Consider the following 27,867-nt stretch of genomic DNA (forward strand, 5'->3'; position numbering starts at 1 on the left):
TGGCCAAGGCAGTCCTTGTAAATAGACATATAAATAGACAAATAAAATCATGACATATATGCCATAGAGCCTGAGATAGAGAAAAATAATAAGGAATTCTGCTTTTACTACCATCTCAGAAATATTGCCAGAATTGGAGGTTTTGTCTCAAGACAGGACTTAGAGAAACTTGTTCATGCTTTCATCACCAGCAGGGCCGATTATTGCAATGGACAATGGATTAAAAAAGTACTGTTACTTGTTTAAAAACCACTTCATGGCTACAGGCCGAAATACATGACAGATATGCTAATCGAATATGAAACCGATTACTCGGAGCAATAGGATCAGGTCATTTAGAAAAAACAGGGGTTCACTCAAAACAAGGTGCATCAGCATTTAGTTATTATCAGCTTTCAGAAGAGATCAGATGTGCTTCAACAGTAGACACTTTTAAATCTAGATTAAAAACACATCAGTTTAACTTTGCATTTACTGAATGATTTAAAACAGTACGAATAAAACAGTACAAAAGAATAAAACAGTATGAACCTTACCTGTTATAAAGGGAATGAAGCTTACGGTATGGTGCTTACCTGCAGAAATAAATAAAGTACAATAAGAACACACAGAACTTCAATTTTCAAAATTATTTTAACAATAAATGATGATTATTTTACTGGTTTACCTGTTTGCGATTACCACAGAATCCCGTCACCTGGCTGCGGTCTTCATTTGGTGAACGGTTCTTCACTCATAATTGACCTATACAAGAAATAGAGAAGAATAATAAGCAATTCTGCTTTTACATGTAGATGTGTGCCCCAAGAACACAGACACACCGGCTCCAAAAAGTTTAAAAAGTACACATTTCTGTTATTTTAATGTGGCAAATGTGTCAGCTTTAAAAGAAGCATACATTACCTTTTAAAGAGGATGCGCACTGCGTGAAATACCTTTACTCCCAGCATAAGCAAGCAATTTTCAAAATGCTTTTAAAAGTAATGGTGATTATCTTACTTGTTTAACTGTTTGTGATTACCATGGAATCATGTCACCATCATTTTTAAGCTTGTAAAGCAAATAATGAAACATTGACTTAGTAGGAAAAAATATTTTGGAAGTAGCGTGATAAATGATGAAGAAAATATTTTGCAAAGTGATGGTTAGCACACGGTTGATGGTACCTAATAAATTCCATCATATTTTTTTTATTCCTACTATGGAAGTCAATGGTGACTATCTGCTGTGGGTTTACCATCATTCCTCAAAATACCTTCTTTTGTGTTACTCAGAAAAAAAACTAATCCTCGTGTTGTTGTAAGCCTGTATGCATGAGTAAATGATGACAGAATTATCATCATAAATTGAAATATCCCTTTAAACTGTATCCCCCCCCCCTTAAACCTAAACTTATTTTCTTACGGCAAGTCATTTAGGTAATCAAGAAAATACTTTACCCGTTGTCTTTGTGAGTTAAACAAATACAGCTACGCTTCCAGGTCTGTCGACGTTGCTGTGGTTTTTCGACAGCTGTATTATGAAGGGTAGCGAATGAATGAATACATTGCAAAAAATCATTTATTACTTGTTATTTCGAACTGTTTTCACTGTACAAATATCTAGAAAGTCTTAAAATAAGATGCATTTTTTGATGAGCAAAATGCCCTAAGAAAATAAGCCTAGCCTTTAGGGAGAAAAAAACTCAAAATTTAAGCGAATTTGGGCTTAAAACAAGCAAATAAATCTGCCAAAGGGGTAAGAAACAAATCTAGATATAAACACTTAATTCAAGAAAAATTGTCGTAGCCCATTGGCAGATTTGTTGGCTTGTTTAATGTACATGCATGTACAATATTTCAATTTGTCTTGTATTTATTAGCATTTTGTATTGCCCAACGCTGTCTATGTTGTTTAACTGTTGTCATTTTCTTATAAAAGCCTTTATAATTTATTAGTTTGGATGATTGCCATTCCCGAGAACCTCTTATATTGGAAATAAAAGAATCATCTAAGCATTATTTTGTTGACTGTCTCTTAGACATGTAGCCGTTTGATTGTGGTTCTATTTAATGGCTAGTCTATTCTTTTGGAATGGTCAAACGTCTATTAGATTTTCACTGACAGCCCAAATTAAGCCTTGTTTTAGCCTAGACACATATTCGCTGTCTATTAGAAATTATGTAGTCGTTGAATAGCCGCTTTTTTGATGACTAATGTATTCTTGGGCCGTGGTTAGACGTCTCTTGGATTTTACGTAAAACGACAAAAGAATCTATTTTTAACACATAGGTCAGGGGAGAGCGCGAACGCAGTCCCCCACTATCAGAAATTTTGCAGTCGAGATTCCCACATTTGGGGAATTCGCAAAGGGTCAGCACAACCGGAGTGCAATGGCTGAGCCTCGCCCTGGGTGAACCACCTTCATGATCATGGTGTCTCCCCTGCCAGGTAAGTATGAGCGACACCCTTTGAGGCCAGACGGCCGCATCTTCCTGTGACCGATCACATCAACGGCGCCCCCGAAGGCCGTCCGACTAACATTTCATTACTGTGTGTGACCAGGTGGAAAGCGCACGAAGCCACGTCTGAGACCAAACATTCTTCGAGATCTACCCTATTTTTATTCCGTTTCCAGCCCGGTTGAACCGTGTAGAGTGAAATATGTGAAACAATTTAAATCAAATGGATTTAAATTGCGCATTCAAATATATGGTTTCGTTATTACAAAGTAACTTTACGTGGAATAGAAACAAAGAAATGTACAGAGCAATCAAGAAACAACGAAAGCATAGCAATTTTAGAACGTGGATAAATAAAAACACAGGGCTCAATGACTTACCCGTTGTCGTTGTGAGTTAAACAAGTACAGCTATGCTTCCAGGTCTGTCGACGTTGCTGTGGATTTTCGACAGCTGTAGTATGAAGGGTAGTGAAAAAAGTTTTCAGGTGTTTTTAACATTCCAATCGGCCTCTTTCGCTTTTGTTGCACCTTCAGCTGTGTCGAGGATGTTTAATTCGTCCTCGGATCACCACCACAAACTTGTAAAGAAAATAATTAAATACATTACAAAAACATTTCTTTATCAGCGTGTTCATTTCCACGCAAGCTTTTCGTTAAACCAATAAAGCCAACGAAAACACAGCAATTTAAAGAAACACACGTATTAGAAAAAACACCGTCATTCACGCACAAAAGAAGCAAATTCTTTTTTTGTATTTGACTTATTTGTCCCCGAGAAGGGGAGCGCACCATTCATGGAAACACTGCAATACCATGTTGATGCATGGAGTGGAAGGAGCAAGCTCCGCTTCCATTTCCGAAGGTCAAAAATCCATTTAACATATAGTCTCCGGATAGGAGACGTATCAGACATTAAACTGATAAGAACAGATTTTTTTTTTTTTTTTTTCTTTCGAAAAATTTTATTGTCACACAATCATATAAAAACATCTTGCCATCACTTCAAGTAAAATAAAATGCATGTTGTCACACAATCATAAAAAACATCTTGCCATCACTTCAAGTAAAATAAAATGCATGTATTCGTCGTAGTTAAAACAAGTAAAATAATAAATTGTAAATCATCAAATAGTCAATTTATTTAAAAAGACACATATAATTTACACATGAATATTAAAAGCTCACTCTTCTGCTGTGCATAAACTACAAGTGGGTACTTAAACAATCTTAAAACATCATTTCAGCTCCCCAGAACATTTCTACACCTGGCATGTCAGGACCCAGAGGAGATCCTCTTAAACCGAGGCTCCGCTGCCCCAGCCTGATTGTTTGTGGGGGGCATCTACGGGCAGTCAGGACTCGTGGCTGAGGGGACCTCCCTGTGAAGCTCCGACCCCCACGTCCGAATGGCGACATATGGCGTACTCCTGCAGCCTTTCTTTGGCCAGCTGTAACATGGCCTGCAGAGACACCTGTACGCGCTTCCCCACCAGCAGGTTTCTGGAGGTCCATATGGCATCTTTGATGCAATTAATGGTAAGCCAGAGCCTGGTATAAGTGTCCGCTGGCATTTGGCTCTGGCCTGTTCCACCCATGACCATCCTGTAATCTGTGACCCCCCCTGCTGGCAGGTACGGGAATTGCTGGGGGCCGGCCGTTGCCCACAGGTCCCTCACAGCACTGCATTCCCAAAGTGCATGTCTCACGGTCTCAGGCATGCCGCAACTGAGTCGTGGACATATTGGATTTCTTGACATTCCCCGGGAATGCATCACGGCCCTGACCGGGAGGATCTCATGGGCTGCCATCCACGCCAGGTCCTTGTGCCTGTTCTGAAGAGCTGAATGGGACACATCGCGCCACACTTTCTTGGCCTCATCTACCATGAGCCCGGGCACTTGACTCACTTTTTCCCGTTCCTGCACAGCAGAGAGAATAGAGCGGTGATTAGTTAAAACGTCTATACTTTCTTTTTCCAGGTTGTATTGTCTTAAAAAGGTTTTAATAAAAGCATAGGCTGGTGGTAAATCAAATGCAATGGGTGTTTTTAAATTAATTGTTAAAAGCTTTAAGGACCGCAAATACGACCCCATCCAGAATCTGGCCATGGCTATTGTTTTGTGGTCTTTAGATGGGGTTGTAGCATATTTTATATGTAGTGCAGTGTAGTGTGCTCCTAAAACCAGGTGGGGGTCCGGCACCCCTTTGCCTCCATGCTTAGGTGCTTGCTTCATGATCTCTCTCTTAAGCCTCTCCCATTTGGACCCCCACAGAAAATAAAAGACAGCTCGATTCAGGGCTAAAATGAAGGACCTAGGAGGATAAAAGACTGAACACAACAATAAAATTAGTGGCACAATCACTGCTTTTATTATTAAAACTTTCCCTTCCAATGTAAGTTGGCGAAGTCCCCAAAGCCCCAGTCTCTGTCTTACTTTTGCTAAAACCTCTGACCAATTCCCACTACCTCCTCCTTTACTGTCAAACTTAATGCCCAATATTTTCAAGTCTGTCTTTTTTACAGTCAAATCCAGTCCATTTGTGTCTATAGGTTGCCAGGGGCCAAAGAATTGTGCTTGTGTTTTGTCTCTGTTTAGTTTGGCCCCTGAAGCTCTCCCAAACCAGTCAGTCACATCCATTGTCCTCTTAATAGATAAAATGTCTGTGCATAAAATATTTATGTCGTCCATATATAGTACCGTCTTAGCCATCTGTCCTCCTGTCCCTGGTAAGTCCAGTCCTTTGATCCAATGATCCCCTCGCAATACCTGCGCTAAAGGCTCAATACAGGCCACGTATAGGAGAGGAGATAACGGACATCCCTGACGGACACCGCAGCGAATATTTACTGCTTTGGACAAGTTCCCATTTACTACAATTCTGCTAGTTATGTCCCGATACAGCATTCCCACCCAAGCTATGAATTTCCCCGGAAAAACCATTTTTTCCAGTACTTGAAACAAGTACTGGTGCGAGACTCGGTCGAATGCCTTTTCAAAATCTAAATTTAGGACTACTAAACGAATGTTTCTGTCTCTCGCGTAACAGATGGTGTCTCTAATCAGTACTAGGCTGTCCGTGATCTTTCTCCCAGGGACTGCGCAGGCTTGGTCGGGGTGGATCAGTTCTGTTAAAACCATAGACATTCGTTTCATTAATATTTTGCTAAAAAGTTTCAAATCAAAATTTAAAAGAGTTATTGGGCGCCAGTTCTTTAGGTCTGATTTGTCATTCTTTTTGTGTAGCAGTGTTACTATCCCTGTCCTAAAACTGTCCGGTAGTCTGTCACATTTGTCAAAGTCATTAAAAACAGCTAAAAGGTCTTGTGCTAAAATGTCCCAAAAAGTCTGATAAAATTCTAAAGGGAGTCCATCAACTCCTGGAGACTTTTGCCTCTTAAAATTTCTTAAAGCTTTTTCAATTTCAAAATGGGTAAAATGTTTAGTTAAAAAGGAACTGTCTTGCACTGTTTTTGTTATATGGGATAAAACTTCTCTTGCTATGTCTCCATCAATTGTTTTCTCTCCGTACAGGTCTTCATAAAAACTTTCTACTACATTCATTATATCTTTTGTTCCTGTTAAAATTTCTCCATGGTTGTTTTTTAATTTCACTATTGCTTTGTCCCTACTAATAATTTTCTTAAAAAAATATCTGGTGCATTTCTCACCTTCTTCCAGTTCCTTTTCTTTGCATCTTAACATAATACCTCTACTCTGGGCCTCCATCAGATCAGACATTTCCTTTTTTACTTCTTCTATTTCTTCCTTAAAATCAAACCCCATGTTAAAAAGGTTAAAATAACGCTGTAGCCTTTTTTGCAATCCCACCATACGTCGTCTTTCTTTTTCCTTTTTTCTTTTCCCTGCCTGCCTAAAAAAAGTCTGTGTCTTTCCCTTTACCATTTCCCACCACTGTGCCCGTGATTCATAAAAGTCTTGAAGGGTCTGCCATTGACTATACTGCTCTCTGTATTTACTGACTATATCTTTTTCTAATAACAGAGAGCAGTTTAACTTCCACAGACCTCTTCCTATAGTCACACCAGAGGGAAGTGAGAGGGTGCAGGATAGCATTACGTGGTCAGAAAAAAACAGGGGAGTTAATGTAGCATCTGTGGGCGGACAATCTCTGGTAAAAATGTAATCAATCCGAGAGGCTCTGGTGCCATCACCACTAAACCAGGTGAAGCCCTCCTCTCTAGGATGCATTATTTTAAAACAGTCTTTTAGGTTAAAATCTTTAATTATATTCTGTAATAAAACTGATGTTTTATCTACCCTAAAATCATCCCCTACCCCTTTCCTGTCTTTTTTACTTAAAACACAATTAAAATCACCTGCAAAAATTAAAGGCACTCTTCCTAAAAGGTGGGATTGCAAGTCTTTTAAAAGCTCATACCTTTCATTCTTTTCTGCAAAACCATAGACATTAAGAATGTTAAAATCCCTATCTAAAAAAGTCAGGTTTGCTAAAAGGGCCCGCCCTTCTTTCACCACGGTACTGCCCTTCACCAAGATGTTTGGGTTATTTATCAAAATAGCCACACCATCATTTTTGTTTAGGTTTGAACCCGTCCATATGGATGCTCCGACGGTCCAAAGTTCCTCCCATTTCTTGTATGTGTTACTAAAAGGCAAAGCACACTCTTGCAATATAAAAACATCTGACTTAAAACTTTTTAAAAGAGATAAGACATTCTGTGCTCTCAGGGTGGCTCTCACACTCCTTACATTTATGGTTGAAATGATGAGAGCCATGAGCAGGAAAATAAAAAGGCATGATGCTTTAAAAGACATAAATGCAAAAATCTATTTAAAAAGGGGTTAAAATAAACTTAAACATTAAAAATAATCTCATGTGAAACAGGTTCTTCCTTTATTCCTATTAACAAGGAATCAGGGGGTTCATCCTGTTTCTCACTCGAGCTGCCATGGGCTGCTCTAGGAGTGGATGCTTTCAACTCAATTGATAAAAAGGAAATTTCATTTGCAGAGTTTGTGGGGAAGATCCTGTTCAGGTCTCCTGATGAAGAAGACTCTAAAACAGGATGAACCTCATCTCTCTTTTCCATTTCCTCTACCAAGGGGGATTGGGTGCCCCTCTTTCTTTTCAATTGAGCACAAGGCAATCTATCCAATGATTGCTCCATTTCGTGTTCATTTACAATACCTTGTATTTCACATTCATTCTCATTTTCCTCATTTTCTGAAACCATACCTTGTTGCTGTAACTGGCCATCATGTGCAGGATTAGTTTGTGTAATTGGTGGGCGGAGCTCACTTTCCTCCTCACCTTCTCCACCAATAGCAGCTTTTGGCGGGAAATTCGAATTTTGTAGCTCCGCCCCCTCAATAACCGTCACCTTTTCCGCCATTTTATTTGCTTTTAGCTTGTTGGCAAATGACTTAGGGCAATCTCTGTAAAGGTGATTGCAGTCCCCACAGAGGTTGCACTTTCTGCCATTGGGACACTCCTCAAAGGAGTGCCCAATTTCTCTGCATTTTTTACAAAAAGTTTTCTGGCAAGCTTCTACCAAGTGTCCAAACTCACCACACCTGCGGCAGAGCTTGGGCATTCCTTGGTAGTAGATGTAGCCTCTGTTTTCTCCAAGAACTATCATCGATGGCAGATGTTTCAGGCCCTGGAAGCCTTGGGGGTCTTCCCATTGTTTGATGGGAACCCGCCAAGAGCAATTCCAAATGCCATCCTCATCCACCACCTTCATAGCCTGGCCCTTAACAGTGCAATATCTCCCCAACCACACACAAATATCTTCTCCACTAACAGTTTCATTAAACATCTTGACAATAACAACTTTCTGTGTATTGTCAGTCAGTTTTTCCACCTTAAACATGGAGAAGTGGGTCTTAGCATTTTCGAAGCGTTGCCAGAAAACATTTAACAAAGCCACTGTCTTAAAACTCACATCAAAGCCTCTGTTAAAAGGCAGGGTCAGAATACAATTCAACTCCTCAGGTTTAAAACCAAGCACTTTTTGCATTAACTTCCTAGAAAAATCAAGTCTGGACATTTCTATGACTTTTCCATTTTGCTCTAAAAGATTAAAACGAGTGCTGTGGTGCCTCCTCATGCCAGCACGAGCAGCCGACATTTTGGAGGCACCACAAGCCAAAAATACAACAAACACTTAAACAACAATGACACTAAAACAATAATAAACACTATAAAAACCAATAAATACTAAATAAATAAATATTCTAAAATTACACAACAACAAATAAATAAAATAATTTACTTACCCTCTGAAGAAAAACAAACTCCAAGAAACGCAAGTAAATATTCTCTTTGAAAGGGGAAACTTCCAGTCACAAAACAGACTGAAAGCAGAGTCCACCAAAGAGTTGGATCACCGCTCCACCTGCTGGTAAGACACTTGATCTTAGCCAAAAGGCCGAGAAGCGATACCGGAATAGACGCAGCCAAAGGGGGAGCCGGCGAAGGCGCTGGCTTTTGGGGTGGAGGCTAGCGGGCATTTAACTCTATACGTTACAGAGGTAGAACGTTGAGCTAGCAGATCAGAAGTTCATGTTTTCTAAACCCATGCAGAAAACACACACAAACTGTTGGGAAAAAGCAGTCATCGCTTAACCAAACAGAAACATGAAGTAAAGCTTCAGTTAATTTGCTTGCAGCTTGCAGATCCAATACGTCGATCGTAAAGGTAATGCCGGTAGATCGCACATACCTTAACTGTGTATGCTGCTCCACGCCTCCACGAGCTTCGGGAAACAGAGCGCAAAATTGTCATTATGGTCTTGGATTAACTGTGAAACATGCTTTGCCTTTCTTCTCAAATGTGTTTTCATAAATCTTACGCTGTCCGCTGCAGCTCAGTCGTCTAACTTCTGAAATTTACCAGGATGCGCATTTTTTCCTTGATGCAGGAACTGATCCACGCTCATGAGAGAGAGAGAGAGAATTTAGAATTTTCAAAAAACCTTTATTACAAATTAAAACATTTTCATAACCTCAAATCAGAAAAAACAAAGGGGAAAAAAAATATATATATATATATAGTAACGGAAATAACAAAAAATAAGCCAACATAGGAGCAAAGACGAAATCATCTTCAATAACCAGACACAGAGCTCCTCCATAATACCAAATCAATTCAAAAGAAAGAAGATCATTCATTGCTTTTAAGTATCTAAAACCAATAAGGATTCTAGATTTAACTTATTTTAAAAACTGCTAATATATCATGGCTTCCAGGTCTGTCAACGTTGCTGTGGTTTTTCGACAGCTGTAATATGAAGGGTAGAGTGAAAAAAAATGTTTAAGTGTTTTGAACATCCCAATCTGTTCGTTTACTTAGTATTTTATTCATGTTTTCGAGTTAAAAAATAATTCTTAAATCAAGATACATTTACTTAATAAGCAAAGTGGCTTAGAATTTAAGTCTTGTTTACTGAAATAAATTCTAAAATGTAATAGGTTAAGGCTTAAAACAAGTAAAAATATCTGCCAGTGGGGTAAGAAAAATAAACCTAAATTGAGTTTATTATTGAATTAAGTTGAAACTAGAATTACGTTTATTTTTCTTACCCCGCTGGCAGATATTTTTTACTTGTTTTAAATATAAACCTGTTGATTTTTATAATTTATTTCAATTATTACAAAGTATACGATCTGATTTTTTAATCGCGGTGTTTGTTTTATTCCTCGTTTCTTTTCCGTGCATTTGCTTTATTTATTTATTTTTGCTTGTTGCATTTAAATGCACGTTTGATTTGTTGCCACATTATTCTGTGTTAATGTATTTTTTAACATGTTTATATACAAAAAGTGCGTTATTATAATTAATTATATGGCTGTGAATTCCCAGCAAACACAAAACGCTTTTATAACAATTTTCTATTACAATACATAATATCTTAAGCCACTTTGCTTACCAAGTAAATGTATCTCCATTTAAGAATTGTCAGATATTCACAAGAAAACAAGACAAAAACAGTAAGTAAGATATTCATTTACTTTTTTCTTTCAAACATGAATTTACAGACGGCTGGAAATTTTAAATAAAATAACTAGACATACCTATTCGGGTCTGCTCCCGTTTGCTGTGATGACGGGGACTTAGTCCAAAGCACATTTTGAGGAATACTTACACATTTTACTTCTTATTTCTTTGGAATTAATTATTATTTATTTTCAATTACAAAGTATGCGATCTGATTTTTTTAATCGCGGTGTTTGTTTTATTCCTCGTTTCTTTTCCATGCATTTGCTTTATTTATTTATTTTCTGCTTGTTGCATTTAAATGCACATTTGATTTGTTGCCACATTATTCTGTGTTAATGTATTTTTTAACATGTTTATCAACAAAAAGTGCGTTATTATAATTAATTATATAGCTGTGAAATATATACAAGAATTCCCAGCAAAAACAAAACGTTTTTATAACAATTTTCTATTACAATACATAATATCTTAAGCCACTTTGCTTACCAAGTAAATGTATCTCCATTTAAGAATTGTCAGATATTCACTAGAAAACAAGACAAAAACAGTAAGTAAGATATTCATTTACTTTTTTCTTTCAAACATGAATTTACAGACGGCTGGGAATTTTTAATAAAATAACTAGACATACCTATTCGGGTCTGCTCCCGTTTGCTGTGATGACGGGAGACTTAGTCCAAAGCACATTTTGAGGAATACTTACACATTTTACTTCTTATTTCTTTGAAATTAATTATTATTTATTTTCAATTACAAAGTATGAGATCTGATTTTTTTAATCGCGGTGTGTGTTTTATTCCTCGTTTCTTTAGCTCACACAACATTCTACCAAAAAACAGCAGATCATTTTCTACTAGATAACTCCATACACTATGGATTAAAAATGTCCCGACTGCGAACCTGATAAAACCCAGGTAAAAAGCAAATACAAATAAACCATTTTGATTTAGCAAAAGTTTACAAATAAATGCACTCCCTGCACACAACAAGCACGTCTAGTTACCATTCATATTTTGCGTGATTTAAGTTTCGTCGCATACATTTTGGAAGGCACACGATAAAAACAAAATAAGGCTTTTAATGTATGCAGACTTCATTCTCCGTTGAGGGCTTATCAATCATAATAAACGCTGTTAACTCTTCTCATTGAATGGTCTAAATCCAATGCTGGTAAAGAAATCAAATGTGCATTTCAACGCAACAAGCAAGCCGTAAAGCAATGGATGCAGGCAAACAAACGAGGAATAGCACATACACCACGATTAGATCATCGGGTCTCATACTTTGGAATTAATAAGAAATAATTATTCAGTCTAAAGAAATAAGAAGTAAAATGTCTAAGTATTTCTCCAAATGTGCAGACTCATTACAATAAACGGGAGCAGACACGAATAGTTATGTATGTCTCGTTATTTTATTTAAAATTGACAGCTGTCTAACATATGATATATTTTGATAATACGAAATGCTAAAAAAATAATATAACACCAATCGACAATATCTGTTATTGTTATTTTTACAAGTAAATTCATGTGTAGGAGAAAACAAAGCAGCTGTCAGTCCATACTATATTGAGTGGCCATCGTAGTGGTGCAACCTGAACGATGTTTTCCTTACTTCCGGTCAAAGGCGCCATTTTGTGAAATAGGCATATAGGTGACGCTGGAGCACGCGGCCATTGTCTCTGTTCAACAAAACAAGTGTATATATACACATACGCATATTTTTCCTCAATCAATCACCGAATACAAGGTGCAATTCGATGCCAACTGGCCCTTCTCTCTGGTTTCATGTTTGTAAGGAAAATTAAGGGGGAAATTACGATAGCATTTCAGCCAAACATTCATTCGTGCCACGCTGCTTTTCTTTGAACGAAAAAAAAAACCCTCTGCTCCCCCTACACAATTTCTTCTCCTGTTATTTTATGCTTAAAACAAGCAAATAAATCTGCCTACAGGGTAAGAAAAAATTCGTTAACTTTTCCCATAAACACTTAATTCAAGAAAAATTGTCCCACCCCACTGGCCATTTTTTATCCACAATACACATTCGATGTCTGCACGCACCATTGTCTTTGTTCAACGCAAACAATTCTGTTGCGTTTTTCTTTGAACGAAGTGCTCCGCCTAGATAATTTGACCCATATTCACATGGGTTTGTTTCTCGTTTTTTCTTTGAGAACAATCTATATAGCGCTTTCCACAATCGTTTTGGTGTTAGCTTTACGTAAAATAGAAACACAGAAAAGTACTGAGCGATGGAGAAACCACGAAGCGGAACATATTATGACCACGGATTGGCAAACAAACTGGCAACCACGCACAAAAGAAGCAAACTCTGGTTTTAAACTCACCTTATTTGTCCCCGGAAAGCGCCAGAGTCGATGCACGGAGTGGACGGAGCAAGCCTCGCTTCCATAGCCGAAGGTCAAAAATCCATTCAAACGTGTAGTCCCCGGTGTCCACTCGATTTTACCCAAAAAGCCGAGGAGCGATACCGCAATGGCATCCGGAGAAGGCGCTGGCTGTCGGGATGGAGGTTAGCGGGTCAGAGATCCGGCACTGAAGGTCTGCGTTCATTACTCACCGTGTGCATTTCACTCTATACTTGTAAAAAAACCATACAAATACATACAGAAACAGTTATCACTCATACAAAAAGAAACACGAAGGTAAAGCTTCAGTTAATTTGCTCGCTGAATGCTTTTTGCATGCACATACAAAACTGAACAAAACTGATATACTGAACAAAATAGGCCCCAAAATTGAGGAACACCAGTTGTTTAGTTAAACTGATTGAATAGCACTTTGCTTTCTATTTGTTAAATATGAAATGAGACAATAAATTACAAATTACATTTCAATGCCTGCAGCGTGTTCATGTCCACACCACAAATAAAACCGTGTGACCCTTTTTTTTTGGTTTAAAGATTGAAAGTTTCGAACCTACGCAACACTCTAAAGACAAATGCTCCTAAATAGTACCAAATAAGGGTTCTTCAGCTTGTAACCATAGCAGAACCCGTTTTTTTGGTACTATATAGAACCTTTTTATACGGTTCTATAAAGAATCTTGCCTTGAAAAATGCTCACCTCAGTGGTGCTATAAAGAACGATTAATTTATCAGCTGTCAGGAGTGACATTTTTGTTATTTATCCACTTTCTAATGTATAGCACTTGATAAGGATTAACAGTTTAAAAACAGAAATGCAAGACATCAGAAAATACATTTATTTTTTACTTTCATAACATGAGAGGTGTCATACAATAACAAATATGTGCTTTAAAATCACATTCCTAAGTTAAAAATATACATAAAAATAGATATATGGATCATTACACAAATCACTACTCAAAGGAAATATGTTAAATAACTGCTTCAATATTAATTAACAATAACGTTTGGCCAAGGCAGTCCTTGTAAATAGACATATAAATAGACAAATAAAATCATGACATATATGCCATAGAGCCTGAGATAGAGAAAAATAATAAGGAATTCTGCTTTTACTACCATCTCAGAAATATTGCCAGAATTGGAGGTTTTGTCTCAAGACAGGACTTAGAGAAACTTGTTCATGCTTTCATCACCAGCAGGGCCGATTATTGCAATGGACAATGGATTAAAAAAGTACTGTTACTTGTTTAAAAACCACTTCATGGCTACAGGCCGAAATACATGACAGATATGCTAATCGAATATGAAACCGATTACTCGGAGCAATAGGATCAGGTCATTTAGAAAAAACAGGGGTTCACTCAAAACAAGGTGCATCAGCATTTAGTTATTATCAGCTTTCAGAAGAGATCAGATGTGCTTCAACAGTAGACACTTTTAAATCTAGATTAAAAACACATCAGTTTAACTTTGCATTTACTGAATGATTTAAAACAGTACGAATAAAACAGTACAAAAGAATAAAACAGTATGAACCTTACCTGTTATAAAGGGAATGAAGCTTACGGTATGGTGCTTACCTGCAGAAATAAATAAAGTACAATAAGAACACACAGAACTTCAATTTTCAAAATTATTTTAACAATAAATGATGATTATTTTACTGGTTTACCTGTTTGCGATTACCACAGAATCCCGTCACCTGGCTGCGGTCTTCATTTGGTGAACGGTTCTTCACTCATAATTGACCTATACAAGAAATAGAGAAGAATAATAAGCAATTCTGCTTTTACATGTAGATGTGTGCCCCAAGAACACAGACACACCGGCTCCAAAAAGTTTAAAAAGTACACATTTCTGTTATTTTAATGTGGCAAATGTGTCAGCTTTAAAAGAAGCATACATTACCTTTTAAAGAGGATGCGCACTGCGTGAAATACCTTTACTCCCAGCATAAGCAAGCAATTTTCAAAATGCTTTTAAAAGTAATGGTGATTATCTTACTTGTTTAACTGTTTGTGATTACCATGGAATCATGTCACCATCATTTTTAAGCTTGTAAAGCAAATAATGAAACATTGACTTAGTAGGAAAAAATATTTTGGAAGTAGCGTGATAAATGATGAAGAAAATATTTTGCAAAGTGATGGTTAGCACACGGTTGATGGTACCTAATAAATTCCATCATATTTTTTTTATTCCTACTATGGAAGTCAATGGTGACTATCTGCTGTGGGTTTACCATCATTCCTCAAAATACCTTCTTTTGTGTTACTCAGAAAAAAAACTAATCCTCGTGTTGTTGTAAGCCTGTATGCATGAGTAAATGATGACAGAATTATCATCATAAATTGAAATATCCCTTTAAACTGTATCCCCCCCCCCTTAAACCTAAACTTATTTTCTTACGGCAAGTCATTTAGGTAATCAAGAAAATACTTTACCCGTTGTCTTTGTGAGTTAAACAAATACAGCTACGCTTCCAGGTCTGTCGACGTTGCTGTGGTTTTTCGACAGCTGTATTATGAAGGGTAGCGAATGAATGAATACATTGCAAAAAATCATTTCTTACTTGTTATTTCGAACTGTTTTCACTGTACAAATATCTAGAAAGTCTTAAAATAAGATGCATTTTTTGATGAGCAAAATGCCCTAAGAAAATAAGCCTAGCCTTTAGGGAGAAAAAAACTCAAAATTTAAGCGAATTTGGGCTTAAAACAAGCAAATAAATCTGCCAAAGGGGTAAGAAACAAATCTAGATATAAACACTTAATTCAAGAAAAATTGTCGTAGCCCATTGGCAGATTTGTTGGCTTGTTTAATGTACATGCATGTACAATATTTCAATTTGTCTTGTATTTATTAGCATTTTGTATTGCCCAACGCTGTCTATGTTGTTTAACTGTTGTCATTTTCTTATAAAAGCCTTTATAATTTATTAGTTTGGATGATTGCCATTCCCGAGAACCTCTTATATTGGAAATAAAAGAATCATCTAAGCATTATTTTGTTGACTGTCTCTTAGACATGTAGCCGTTTGATTGTGGTTCTATTTAATGGCTAGTCTATTCTTTTGGAATGGTCAAACGTCTATTAGATTTTCACTGACAGCCCAAATTAAGCCTTGTTTTAGCCTAGACACATATTCGCTGTCTATTAGAAATTATGTAGTCGTTGAATAGCCGCTTTTTTGATGACTAATGTATTCTTGGGCCGTGGTTAGACGTCTCTTGGATTTTACGTAAAACGACAAAAGAATCTATTTTTAACACATAGGTCAGGGGAGAGCGCGAACGCAGTCCCCCACTATCAGAAATTTTGCAGTCGAGATTCCCACATTTGGGGAATTCGCAAAGGGTCAGCACAACCGGAGTGCAATGGCTGAGCCTCGCCCTGGGTGAACCACCTTCATGATCATGGTGTCTCCCCTGCCAGGTAAGTATGAGCGACACCCTTTGAGGCCAGACGGCCGCATCTTCCTGTGACCGATCACATCAACGGCGCCCCCGAAGGCCGTCCGACTAACATTTCATTACTGTGTGTGACCAGGTGGAAAGCGCACGAAGCCACGTCTGAGACCAAACATTCTTCGAGATCTACCCTATTTTTATTCCGTTTCCAGCCCGGTTGAACCGTGTAGAGTGAAATATGTGAAACAATTTAAATCAAATGGATTTAAATTGCGCATTCAAATATATGGTTTCGTTATTACAAAGTAACTTTACGTGGAATAGAAACAAAGAAATGTACAGAGCAATCAAGAAACAACGAAAGCATAGCAATTTTAGAACGTGGATAAATAAAAACACAGGGCTCAATGACTTACCCGTTGTCGTTGTGAGTTAAACAAGTACAGCTATGCTTCCAGGTCTGTCGACGTTGCTGTGGATTTTCGACAGCTGTAGTATGAAGGGTAGTGAAAAAAGTTTTCAGGTGTTTTTAACATTCCAATCGGCCTCTTTCGCTTTTGTTGCACCTTCAGCTGTGTCGAGGATGTTTAATTCGTCCTCGGATCACCACCACAAACTTGTAAAGAAAATAATTAAATACATTACAAAAACATTTCTTTATCAGCGTGTTCATTTCCACGCAAGCTTTTCGTTAAACCAATAAAGCCAACGAAAACACAGCAATTTAAAGAAACACACGTATTAGAAAAAACACCGTCATTCACGCACAAAAGAAGCAAATTCTTTTTTTGTATTTGACTTATTTGTCCCCGAGAAGGGGAGCGCACCATTCATGGAAACACTGCAATACCATGTTGATGCATGGAGTGGAAGGAGCAAGCTCCGCTTCCATTTCCGAAGGTCAAAAATCCATTTAACATATAGTCTCCGGATAGGAGACGTATCAGACATTAAACTGATAAGAACAGATACTACACTTGATCTTAGCCAAAAGGCCGAGAAGCGATACCGGAATAGACGCAGCCAAAGGGGGAGCCGGCGAAGGCGCTGGCTTTTGGGGTGGAGGCTAGCGGGCATTTAACTCTATACGTTACAGAGGTAGAACGTTGAGCTAGCAGATCAGAAGTTCATGTTTTCTAAACCCATGCAGAAAACACACACAAACTGTTGGGAAAAAGCAGTCATCGCTTAACCAAACAGAAACATGAAGTAAAGCTTCAGTTAATTTGCTTGCAGCTTGCAGATCCAATACGTCGATCGTAAAGGTAATGCCGGTAGATCGCACATACCTTAACTGTGTATGCTGCTCCACGCCTCCACGAGCTTCGGGAAACAGAGCGCAAAATTGTCATTATGGTCTTGGATTAACTGTGAAACATGCTTTGCCTTTCTTCTCAAATGTGTTTTCATAAATCTTACGCTGTCCGCTGCAGCTCAGTCGTCTAACTTCTGAAATTTACCAGGATGCGCATTTTTTCCTTGATGCAGGAACTGATCCACGCTCATGAGAGAGAGAGAGAGAATTTAGAATTTTCAAAAAACCTTTATTACAAATTAAAACATTTTCATAACCTCAAATCAGAAAAAACAAAGGGGAAAAAATATATATATATATATATAGTAACGGAAATAACAAAAAATAAGCCAACATAGGAGCAAAGACGAAATCATCTTCAATAACCAGACACAGAGCTCCTCCATAATACCAAATCAATTCAAAAGAAAGAAGATCATTCATTGCTTTTAAGTATCTAAAACCAATAAGGATTCTAGATTTAACTTATTTTAAAAACTGCTAATATATCATGGCTTCCAGGTCTGTCAACGTTGCTGTGGTTTTTCGACAGCTGTAATATGAAGGGTAGAGTGAAAAAAAATGTTTAAGTGTTTTGAACATCCCAATCTGTTCGTTTACTTAGTATTTTATTCATGTTTTCGAGTTAAAAAATAATTCTTAAATCAAGATACATTTACTTAATAAGCAAAGTGGCTTAGAATTTAAGTCTTGTTTACTGAAATAAATTCTAAAATGTAATAGGTTAAGGCTTAAAACAAGTAAAAATATCTGCCAGTGGGGTAAGAAAAATAAACCTAAATTGAGTTTATTATTGAATTAAGTTGAAACTAGAATTACGTTTATTTTTCTTACCCCGCTGGCAGATATTTTTTACTTGTTTTAAATATAAACCTGTTGATTTTTATAATTTATTTCAATTATTACAAAGTATACGATCTGATTTTTTAATCGCGGTGTTTGTTTTATTCCTCGTTTCTTTTCCGTGCATTTGCTTTATTTATTTATTTTTGCTTGTTGCATTTAAATGCACGTTTGATTTGTTGCCACATTATTCTGTGTTAATGTATTTTTTAACATGTTTATATACAAAAAGTGCGTTATTATAATTAATTATATGGCTGTGAATTCCCAGCAAACACAAAACGCTTTTATAACAATTTTCTATTACAATACATAATATCTTAAGCCACTTTGCTTACCAAGTAAATGTATCTCCATTTAAGAATTGTCAGATATTCACAAGAAAACAAGACAAAAACAGTAAGTAAGATATTCATTTACTTTTTTCTTTCAAACATGAATTTACAGACGGCTGGAAATTTTAAATAAAATAACTAGACATACCTATTCGGGTCTGCTCCCGTTTGCTGTGATGACGGGGACTTAGTCCAAAGCACATTTTGAGGAATACTTACACATTTTACTTCTTATTTCTTTGGAATTAATTATTATTTATTTTCAATTACAAAGTATGCGATCTGATTTTTTTAATCGCGGTGTTTGTTTTATTCCTCGTTTCTTTTCCATGCATTTGCTTTATTTATTTATTTTCTGCTTGTTGCATTTAAATGCACATTTGATTTGTTGCCACATTATTCTGTGTTAATGTATTTTTTAACATGTTTATCAACAAAAAGTGCGTTATTATAATTAATTATATAGCTGTGAAATATATACAAGAATTCCCAGCAAAAACAAAACGTTTTTATAACAATTTTCTATTACAATACATAATATCTTAAGCCACTTTGCTTACCAAGTAAATGTATCTCCATTTAAGAATTGTCAGATATTCACTAGAAAACAAGACAAAAACAGTAAGTAAGATATTCATTTACTTTTTTCTTTCAAACATGAATTTACAGACGGCTGGGAATTTTTAATAAAATAACTAGACATACCTATTCGGGTCTGCTCCCGTTTGCTGTGATGACGGGAGACTTAGTCCAAAGCACATTTTGAGGAATACTTACACATTTTACTTCTTATTTCTTTGAAATTAATTATTATTTATTTTCAATTACAAAGTATGAGATCTGATTTTTTTAATCGCGGTGTGTGTTTTATTCCTCGTTTCTTTAGCTCACACAACATTCTACCAAAAAACAGCAGATCATTTTCTACTAGATAACTCCATACACTATGGATTAAAAATGTCCCGACTGCGAACCTGATAAAACCCAGGTAAAAAGCAAATACAAATAAACCATTTTGATTTAGCAAAAGTTTACAAATAAATGCACTCCCTGCACACAACAAGCACGTCTAGTTACCATTCATATTTTGCGTGATTTAAGTTTCGTCGCATACATTTTGGAAGGCACACGATAAAAACAAAATAAGGCTTTTAATGTATGCAGACTTCATTCTCCGTTGAGGGCTTATCAATCATAATAAACGCTGTTAACTCTTCTCATTGAATGGTCTAAATCCAATGCTGGTAAAGAAATCAAATGTGCATTTCAACGCAACAAGCAAGCCGTAAAGCAATGGATGCAGGCAAACAAACGAGGAATAGCACATACACCACGATTAGATCATCGGGTCTCATACTTTGGAATTAATAAGAAATAATTATTCAGTCTAAAGAAATAAGAAGTAAAATGTCTAAGTATTTCTCCAAATGTGCAGACTCATTACAATAAACGGGAGCAGACACGAATAGTTATGTATGTCTCGTTATTTTATTTAAAATTGACAGCTGTCTAACATATGATATATTTTGATAATACGAAATGCTAAAAAAATAATATAACACCAATCGACAATATCTGTTATTGTTATTTTTACAAGTAAATTCATGTGTAGGAGAAAACAAAGCAGCTGTCAGTCCATACTATATTGAGTGGCCATCGTAGTGGTGCAACCTGAACGATGTTTTCCTTACTTCCGGTCAAAGGCGCCATTTTGTGAAATAGGCATATAGGTGACGCTGGAGCACGCGGCCATTGTCTCTGTTCAACAAAACAAGTGTATATATACACATACGCATATTTTTCCTCAATCAATCACCGAATACAAGGTGCAATTCGATGCCAACTGGCCCTTCTCTCTGGTTTCATGTTTGTAAGGAAAATTAAGGGGGAAATTACGATAGCATTTCAGCCAAACATTCATTCGTGCCACGCTGCTTTTCTTTGAACGAAAAAAAAAACCCTCTGCTCCCCCTACACAATTTCTTCTCCTGTTATTTTATGCTTAAAACAAGCAAATAAATCTGCCTACAGGGTAAGAAAAAATTCGTTAACTTTTCCCATAAACACTTAATTCAAGAAAAATTGTCCCACCCCACTGGCCATTTTTTATCCACAATACACATTCGATGTCTGCACGCACCATTGTCTTTGTTCAACGCAAACAATTCTGTTGCGTTTTTCTTTGAACGAAGTGCTCCGCCTAGATAATTTGACCCATATTCACATGGGTTTGTTTCTCGTTTTTTCTTTGAGAACAATCTATATAGCGCTTTCCACAATCGTTTTGGTGTTAGCTTTACGTAAAATAGAAACACAGAAAAGTACTGAGCGATGGAGAAACCACGAAGCGGAACATATTATGACCACGGATTGGCAAACAAACTGGCAACCACGCACAAAAGAAGCAAACTCTGGTTTTAAACTCACCTTATTTGTCCCCGGAAAGCGCCAGAGTCGATGCACGGAGTGGACGGAGCAAGCCTCGCTTCCATAGCCGAAGGTCAAAAATCCATTCAAACGTGTAGTCCCCGGTGTCCACTCGATTTTACCCAAAAAGCCGAGGAGCGATACCGCAATGGCATCCGGAGAAGGCGCTGGCTGTCGGGATGGAGGTTAGCGGGTCAGAGATCCGGCACTGAAGGTCTGCGTTCATTACTCACCGTGTGCATTTCACTCTATACTTGTAAAAAAACCATACAAATACATACAGAAACAGTTATCACTCATACAAAAAGAAACACGAAGGTAAAGCTTCAGTTAATTTGCTCGCTGAATGCTTTTTGCATGCACATACAAAACTGAACAAAACTGATATACTGAACAAAATAGGCCCCAAAATTGAGGAACACCAGTTGTTTAGTTAAACTGATTGAATAGCACTTTGCTTTCTATTTGTTAAATATGAAATGAGACAATAAATTACAAATTACATTTCAATGCCTGCAGCGTGTTCATGTCCACACCACAAATAAAACCGTGTGACCCTTTTTTTTGGTTTAAAGATTGAAAGTTTCGAACCTACGCAACACTCTAAAGACAAATGCTCCTAAATAGTACCAAATAAGGGTTCTTCAGCTTGTAACCATAGCAGAACCCGTTTTTTTTGGTACTATATAGAACCTTTTTATACGGTTCTATAAAGAATCTTGCCTTGAAAAATGCTCACCTCAGTGGTGCTATAAAGAACGATTAATTTATCAGCTGTCAGGAGTGACATTTTTGTTATTTATCCACTTTCTAATGTATAGCACTTGATAAGGATTAACAGTTTAAAAACAGAAATGCAAGACATCAGAAAATACATTTATTTTTTACTTTCATAACATGAGAGGTGTCATACAATAACAAATATGTGCTTTAAAATCACATTCCTAAGTTAAAAATATACATAAAAATAGATATATGGATCATTACACAAATCACTACTCAAAGGAAATATGTTAAATAACTGCTTCAATATTAATTAACAATAACGTTTGGCCAAGGCAGTCCTTGTAAATAGACATATAAATAGACAAATAAAATCATGACATATATGCCATAGAGCCTGAGATAGAGAAAAATAATAAGGAATTCTGCTTTTACTACCATCTCAGAAATATTGCCAGAATTGGAGGTTTTGTCTCAAGACAGGACTTAGAGAAACTTGTTCATGCTTTCATCACCAGCAGGGCCGATTATTGCAATGGACAATGGATTAAAAAAGTACTGTTACTTGTTTAAAAACCACTTCATGGCTACAGGCCGAAATACATGACAGATATGCTAATCGAATATGAAACCGATTACTCGGAGCAATAGGATCAGGTCATTTAGAAAAAACAGGGGTTCACTCAAAACAAGGTGCATCAGCATTTAGTTATTATCAGCTTTCAGAAGAGATCAGATGTGCTTCAACAGTAGACACTTTTAAATCTAGATTAAAAACACATCAGTTTAACTTTGCATTTACTGAATGATTTAAAACAGTACGAATAAAACAGTACAAAAGAATAAAACAGTATGAACCTTACCTGTTATAAAGGGAATGAAGCTTACGGTATGGTGCTTACCTGCAGAAATAAATAAAGTACAATAAGAACACACAGAACTTCAATTTTCAAAATTATTTTAACAATAAATGATGATTATTTTACTGGTTTACCTGTTTGCGATTACCACAGAATCCCGTCACCTGGCTGCGGTCTTCATTTGGTGAACGGTTCTTCACTCATAATTGACCTATACAAGAAATAGAGAAGAATAATAAGCAATTCTGCTTTTACATGTAGATGTGTGCCCCAAGAACACAGACACACCGGCTCCAAAAAGTTTAAAAAGTACACATTTCTGTTATTTTAATGTGGCAAATGTGTCAGCTTTAAAAGAAGCATACATTACCTTTTAAAGAGGATGCGCACTGCGTGAAATACCTTTACTCCCAGCATAAGCAAGCAATTTTCAAAATGCTTTTAAAAGTAATGGTGATTATCTTACTTGTTTAACTGTTTGTGATTACCATGGAATCATGTCACCATCATTTTTAAGCTTGTAAAGCAAATAATGAAACATTGACTTAGTAGGAAAAAATATTTTGGAAGTAGCGTGATAAATGATGAAGAAAATATTTTGCAAAGTGATGGTTAGCACACGGTTGATGGTACCTAATAAATTCCATCATATTTTTTTTATTCCTACTATGGAAGTCAATGGTGACTATCTGCTGTGGGTTTACCATCATTCCTCAAAATACCTTCTTTTGTGTTACTCAGAAAAAAAACTAATCCTCGTGTTGTTGTAAGCCTGTATGCATGAGTAAATGATGACAGAATTATCATCATAAATTGAAATATCCCTTTAAACTGTATCCCCCCCCCCTTAAACCTAAACTTATTTTCTTACGGCAAGTCATTTAGGTAATCAAGAAAATACTTTACCCGTTGTCTTTGTGAGTTAAACAAATACAGCTACGCTTCCAGGTCTGTCGACGTTGCTGTGGTTTTTCGACAGCTGTATTATGAAGGGTAGCGAATGAATGAATACATTGCAAAAAATCATTTCTTACTTGTTATTTCGAACTGTTTTCACTGTACAAATATCTAGAAAGTCTTAAAATAAGATGCATTTTTTGATGAGCAAAATGCCCTAAGAAAATAAGCCTAGCCTTTAGGGAGAAAAAAACTCAAAATTTAAGCGAATTTGGGCTTAAAACAAGCAAATAAATCTGCCAAAGGGGTAAGAAACAAATCTAGATATAAACACTTAATTCAAGAAAAATTGTCGTAGCCCATTGGCAGATTTGTTGGCTTGTTTAATGTACATGCATGTACAATATTTCAATTTGTCTTGTATTTATTAGCATTTTGTATTGCCCAACGCTGTCTATGTTGTTTAACTGTTGTCATTTTCTTATAAAAGCCTTTATAATTTATTAGTTTGGATGATTGCCATTCCCGAGAACCTCTTATATTGGAAATAAAAGAATCATCTAAGCATTATTTTGTTGACTGTCTCTTAGACATGTAGCCGTTTGATTGTGGTTCTATTTAATGGCTAGTCTATTCTTTTGGAATGGTCAAACGTCTATTAGATTTTCACTGACAGCCCAAATTAAGCCTTGTTTTAGCCTAGACACATATTCGCTGTCTATTAGAAATTATGTAGTCGTTGAATAGCCGCTTTTTTGATGACTAATGTATTCTTGGGCCGTGGTTAGACGTCTCTTGGATTTTACGTAAAACGACAAAAGAATCTATTTTTAACACATAGGTCAGGGGAGAGCGCGAACGCAGTCCCCCACTATCAGAAATTTTGCAGTCGAGATTCCCACATTTGGGGAATTCGCAAAGGGTCAGCACAACCGGAGTGCAATGGCTGAGCCTCGCCCTGGGTGAACCACCTTCATGATCATGGTGTCTCCCCTGCCAGGTAAGTATGAGCGACACCCTTTGAGGCCAGACGGCCGCATCTTCCTGTGACCGATCACATCAACGGCGCCCCCGAAGGCCGTCCGACTAACATTTCATTACTGTGTGTGACCAGGTGGAAAGCGCACGAAGCCACGTCTGAGACCAAACATTCTTCGAGATCTACCCTATTTTTATTCCGTTTCCAGCCCGGTTGAACCGTGTAGAGTGAAATATGTGAAACAATTTAAATCAAATGGATTTAAATTGCGCATTCAAATATATGGTTTCGTTATTACAAAGTAACTTTACGTGGAATAGAAACAAAGAAATGTACAGAGCAATCAAGAAACAACGAAAGCATAGCAATTTTAGAACGTGGATAAATAAAAACACAGGGCTCAATGACTTACCCGTTGTCGTTGTGAGTTAAACAAGTACAGCTATGCTTCCAGGTCTGTCGACGTTGCTGTGGATTTTCGACAGCTGTAGTATGAAGGGTAGTGAAAAAAGTTTTCAGGTGTTTTTAACATTCCAATCGGCCTCTTTCGCTTTTGTTGCACCTTCAGCTGTGTCGAGGATGTTTAATTCGTCCTCGGATCACCACCACAAACTTGTAAAGAAAATAATTAAATACATTACAAAAACATTTCTTTATCAGCGTGTTCATTTCCACGCAAGCTTTTCGTTAAACCAATAAAGCCAACGAAAACACAGCAATTTAAAGAAACACACGTATTAGAAAAAACACCGTCATTCACGCACAAAAGAAGCAAATTCTTTTTTTGTATTTGACTTATTTGTCCCCGAGAAGGGGAGCGCACCATTCATGGAAACACTGCAATACCATGTTGATGCATGGAGTGGAAGGAGCAAGCTCCGCTTCCATTTCCGAAGGTCAAAAATCCATTTAACATATAGTCTCCGGATAGGAGACGTATCAGACATTAAACTGATAAGAACAGATTTTTTTTTTTTTTTTTTCTTTCGAAAAATTTTATTGTCACACAATCATATAAAAACATCTTGCCATCACTTCAAGTAAAATAAAATGCATGTTGTCACACAATCATAAAAAACATCTTGCCATCACTTCAAGTAAAATAAAATGCATGTATTCGTCGTAGTTAAAACAAGTAAAATAATAAATTGTAAATCATCAAATAGTCAATTTATTTAAAAAGACACATATAATTTACACATGAATATTAAAAGCTCACTCTTCTGCTGTGCATAAACTACAAGTGGGTACTTAAACAATCTTAAAACATCATTTCAGCTCCCCAGAACATTTCTACACCTGGCATGTCAGGACCCAGAGGAGATCCTCTTAAACCGAGGCTCCGCTGCCCCAGCCTGATTGTTTGTGGGGGGCATCTACGGGCAGTCAGGACTCGTGGCTGAGGGGACCTCCCTGTGAAGCTCCGACCCCCACGTCCGAATGGCGACATATGGCGTACTCCTGCAGCCTTTCTTTGGCCAGCTGTAACATGGCCTGCAGAGACACCTGTACGCGCTTCCCCACCAGCAGGTTTCTGGAGGTCCATATGGCATCTTTGATGCAATTAATGGTAAGCCAGAGCCTGGTATAAGTGTCCGCTGGCATTTGGCTCTGGCCTGTTCCACCCATGACCATCCTGTAATCTGTGACCCCCCCTGCTGGCAGGTACGGGAATTGCTGGGGGCCGGCCGTTGCCCACAGGTCCCTCACAGCACTGCATTCCCAAAGTGCATGTCTCACGGTCTCAGGCATGCCGCAACTGAGTCGTGGACATATTGGATTTCTTGACATTCCCCGGGAATGCATCACGGCCCTGACCGGGAGGATCTCATGGGCTGCCATCCACGCCAGGTCCTTGTGCCTGTTCTGAAGAGCTGAATGGGACACATCGCGCCACACTTTCTTGGCCTCATCTACCATGAGCCCGGGCACTTGACTCACTTTTTCCCGTTCCTGCACAGCAGAGAGAATAGAGCGGTGATTAGTTAAAACGTCTATACTTTCTTTTTCCAGGTTGTATTGTCTTAAAAAGGTTTTAATAAAAGCATAGGCTGGTGGTAAATCAAATGCAATGGGTGTTTTTAAATTAATTGTTAAAAGCTTTAAGGACCGCAAATACGACCCCATCCAGAATCTGGCCATGGCTATTGTTTTGTGGTCTTTAGATGGGGTTGTAGCATATTTTATATGTAGTGCAGTGTAGTGTGCTCCTAAAACCAGGTGGGGGTCCGGCACCCCTTTGCCTCCATGCTTAGGTGCTTGCTTCATGATCTCTCTCTTAAGCCTCTCCCATTTGGACCCCCACAGAAAATAAAAGACAGCTCGATTCAGGGCTAAAATGAAGGACCTAGGAGGATAAAAGACTGAACACAACAATAAAATTAGTGGCACAATCACTGCTTTTATTATTAAAACTTTCCCTTCCAATGTAAGTTGGCGAAGTCCCCAAAGCCCCAGTCTCTGTCTTACTTTTGCTAAAACCTCTGACCAATTCCCACTACCTCCTCCTTTACTGTCAAACTTAATGCCCAATATTTTCAAGTCTGTCTTTTTTACAGTCAAATCCAGTCCATTTGTGTCTATAGGTTGCCAGGGGCCAAAGAATTGTGCTTGTGTTTTGTCTCTGTTTAGTTTGGCCCCTGAAGCTCTCCCAAACCAGTCAGTCACATCCATTGTCCTCTTAATAGATAAAATGTCTGTGCATAAAATATTTATGTCGTCCATATATAGTACCGTCTTAGCCATCTGTCCTCCTGTCCCTGGTAAGTCCAGTCCTTTGATCCAATGATCCCCTCGCAATACCTGCGCTAAAGGCTCAATACAGGCCACGTATAGGAGAGGAGATAACGGACATCCCTGACGGACACCGCAGCGAATATTTACTGCTTTGGACAAGTTCCCATTTACTACAATTCTGCTAGTTATGTCCCGATACAGCATTCCCACCCAAGCTATGAATTTCCCCGGAAAAACCATTTTTTCCAGTACTTGAAACAAGTACTGGTGCGAGACTCGGTCGAATGCCTTTTCAAAATCTAAATTTAGGACTACTAAACGAATGTTTCTGTCTCTCGCGTAACAGATGGTGTCTCTAATCAGTACTAGGCTGTCCGTGATCTTTCTCCCAGGGACTGCGCAGGCTTGGTCGGGGTGGATCAGTTCTGTTAAAACCATAGACATTCGTTTCATTAATATTTTGCTAAAAAGTTTCAAATCAAAATTTAAAAGAGTTATTGGGCGCCAGTTCTTT

The 27,867-nt window shown here is 37.5% G+C and overlaps 6 non-coding genes across 6 annotated transcripts; all 6 read right to left on the bottom strand.

The window, feature by feature from the left end:
* Positions 1 to 2,273: 2,273 nt before the first annotated feature.
* LOC141282586 (U1 spliceosomal RNA) lies at positions 2,274 to 2,438 on the bottom strand. The gene has a single exon (XR_012337383.1). It is a non-coding gene; the product is annotated as a U1 spliceosomal RNA (small nuclear RNA).
* Positions 2,439 to 3,221: 783 nt separating this feature from the next.
* On the bottom strand, positions 3,222 to 3,407 carry LOC141282638 (U2 spliceosomal RNA). Its single transcript, XR_012337438.1, has one exon. It is a non-coding gene; the product is annotated as a U2 spliceosomal RNA (small nuclear RNA).
* Positions 3,408 to 16,106: 12,699 nt separating this feature from the next.
* Positions 16,107 to 16,271, bottom strand: LOC141282587 (U1 spliceosomal RNA). Its single transcript, XR_012337384.1, has one exon. It is a non-coding gene; the product is annotated as a U1 spliceosomal RNA (small nuclear RNA).
* A 783-nt stretch (positions 16,272 to 17,054) lies between these two features.
* On the bottom strand, positions 17,055 to 17,245 carry LOC141282627 (U2 spliceosomal RNA). Its single transcript, XR_012337426.1, has one exon. It is a non-coding gene; the product is annotated as a U2 spliceosomal RNA (small nuclear RNA).
* Positions 17,246 to 24,481: 7,236 nt separating this feature from the next.
* Positions 24,482 to 24,646, bottom strand: LOC141282588 (U1 spliceosomal RNA). The gene has a single exon (XR_012337385.1). It is a non-coding gene; the product is annotated as a U1 spliceosomal RNA (small nuclear RNA).
* A 783-nt stretch (positions 24,647 to 25,429) lies between these two features.
* On the bottom strand, positions 25,430 to 25,615 carry LOC141282639 (U2 spliceosomal RNA). Its single transcript, XR_012337439.1, has one exon. It is a non-coding gene; the product is annotated as a U2 spliceosomal RNA (small nuclear RNA).
* Positions 25,616 to 27,867: the final 2,252 nt, after the last annotated feature.

This window comes from Paramisgurnus dabryanus, chromosome 9 (assembly GCF_030506205.2).
Source record: "Paramisgurnus dabryanus chromosome 9, PD_genome_1.1, whole genome shotgun sequence".
NCBI classification, from domain to species: domain Eukaryota; kingdom Metazoa; phylum Chordata; class Actinopteri; order Cypriniformes; family Cobitidae; genus Paramisgurnus; species Paramisgurnus dabryanus.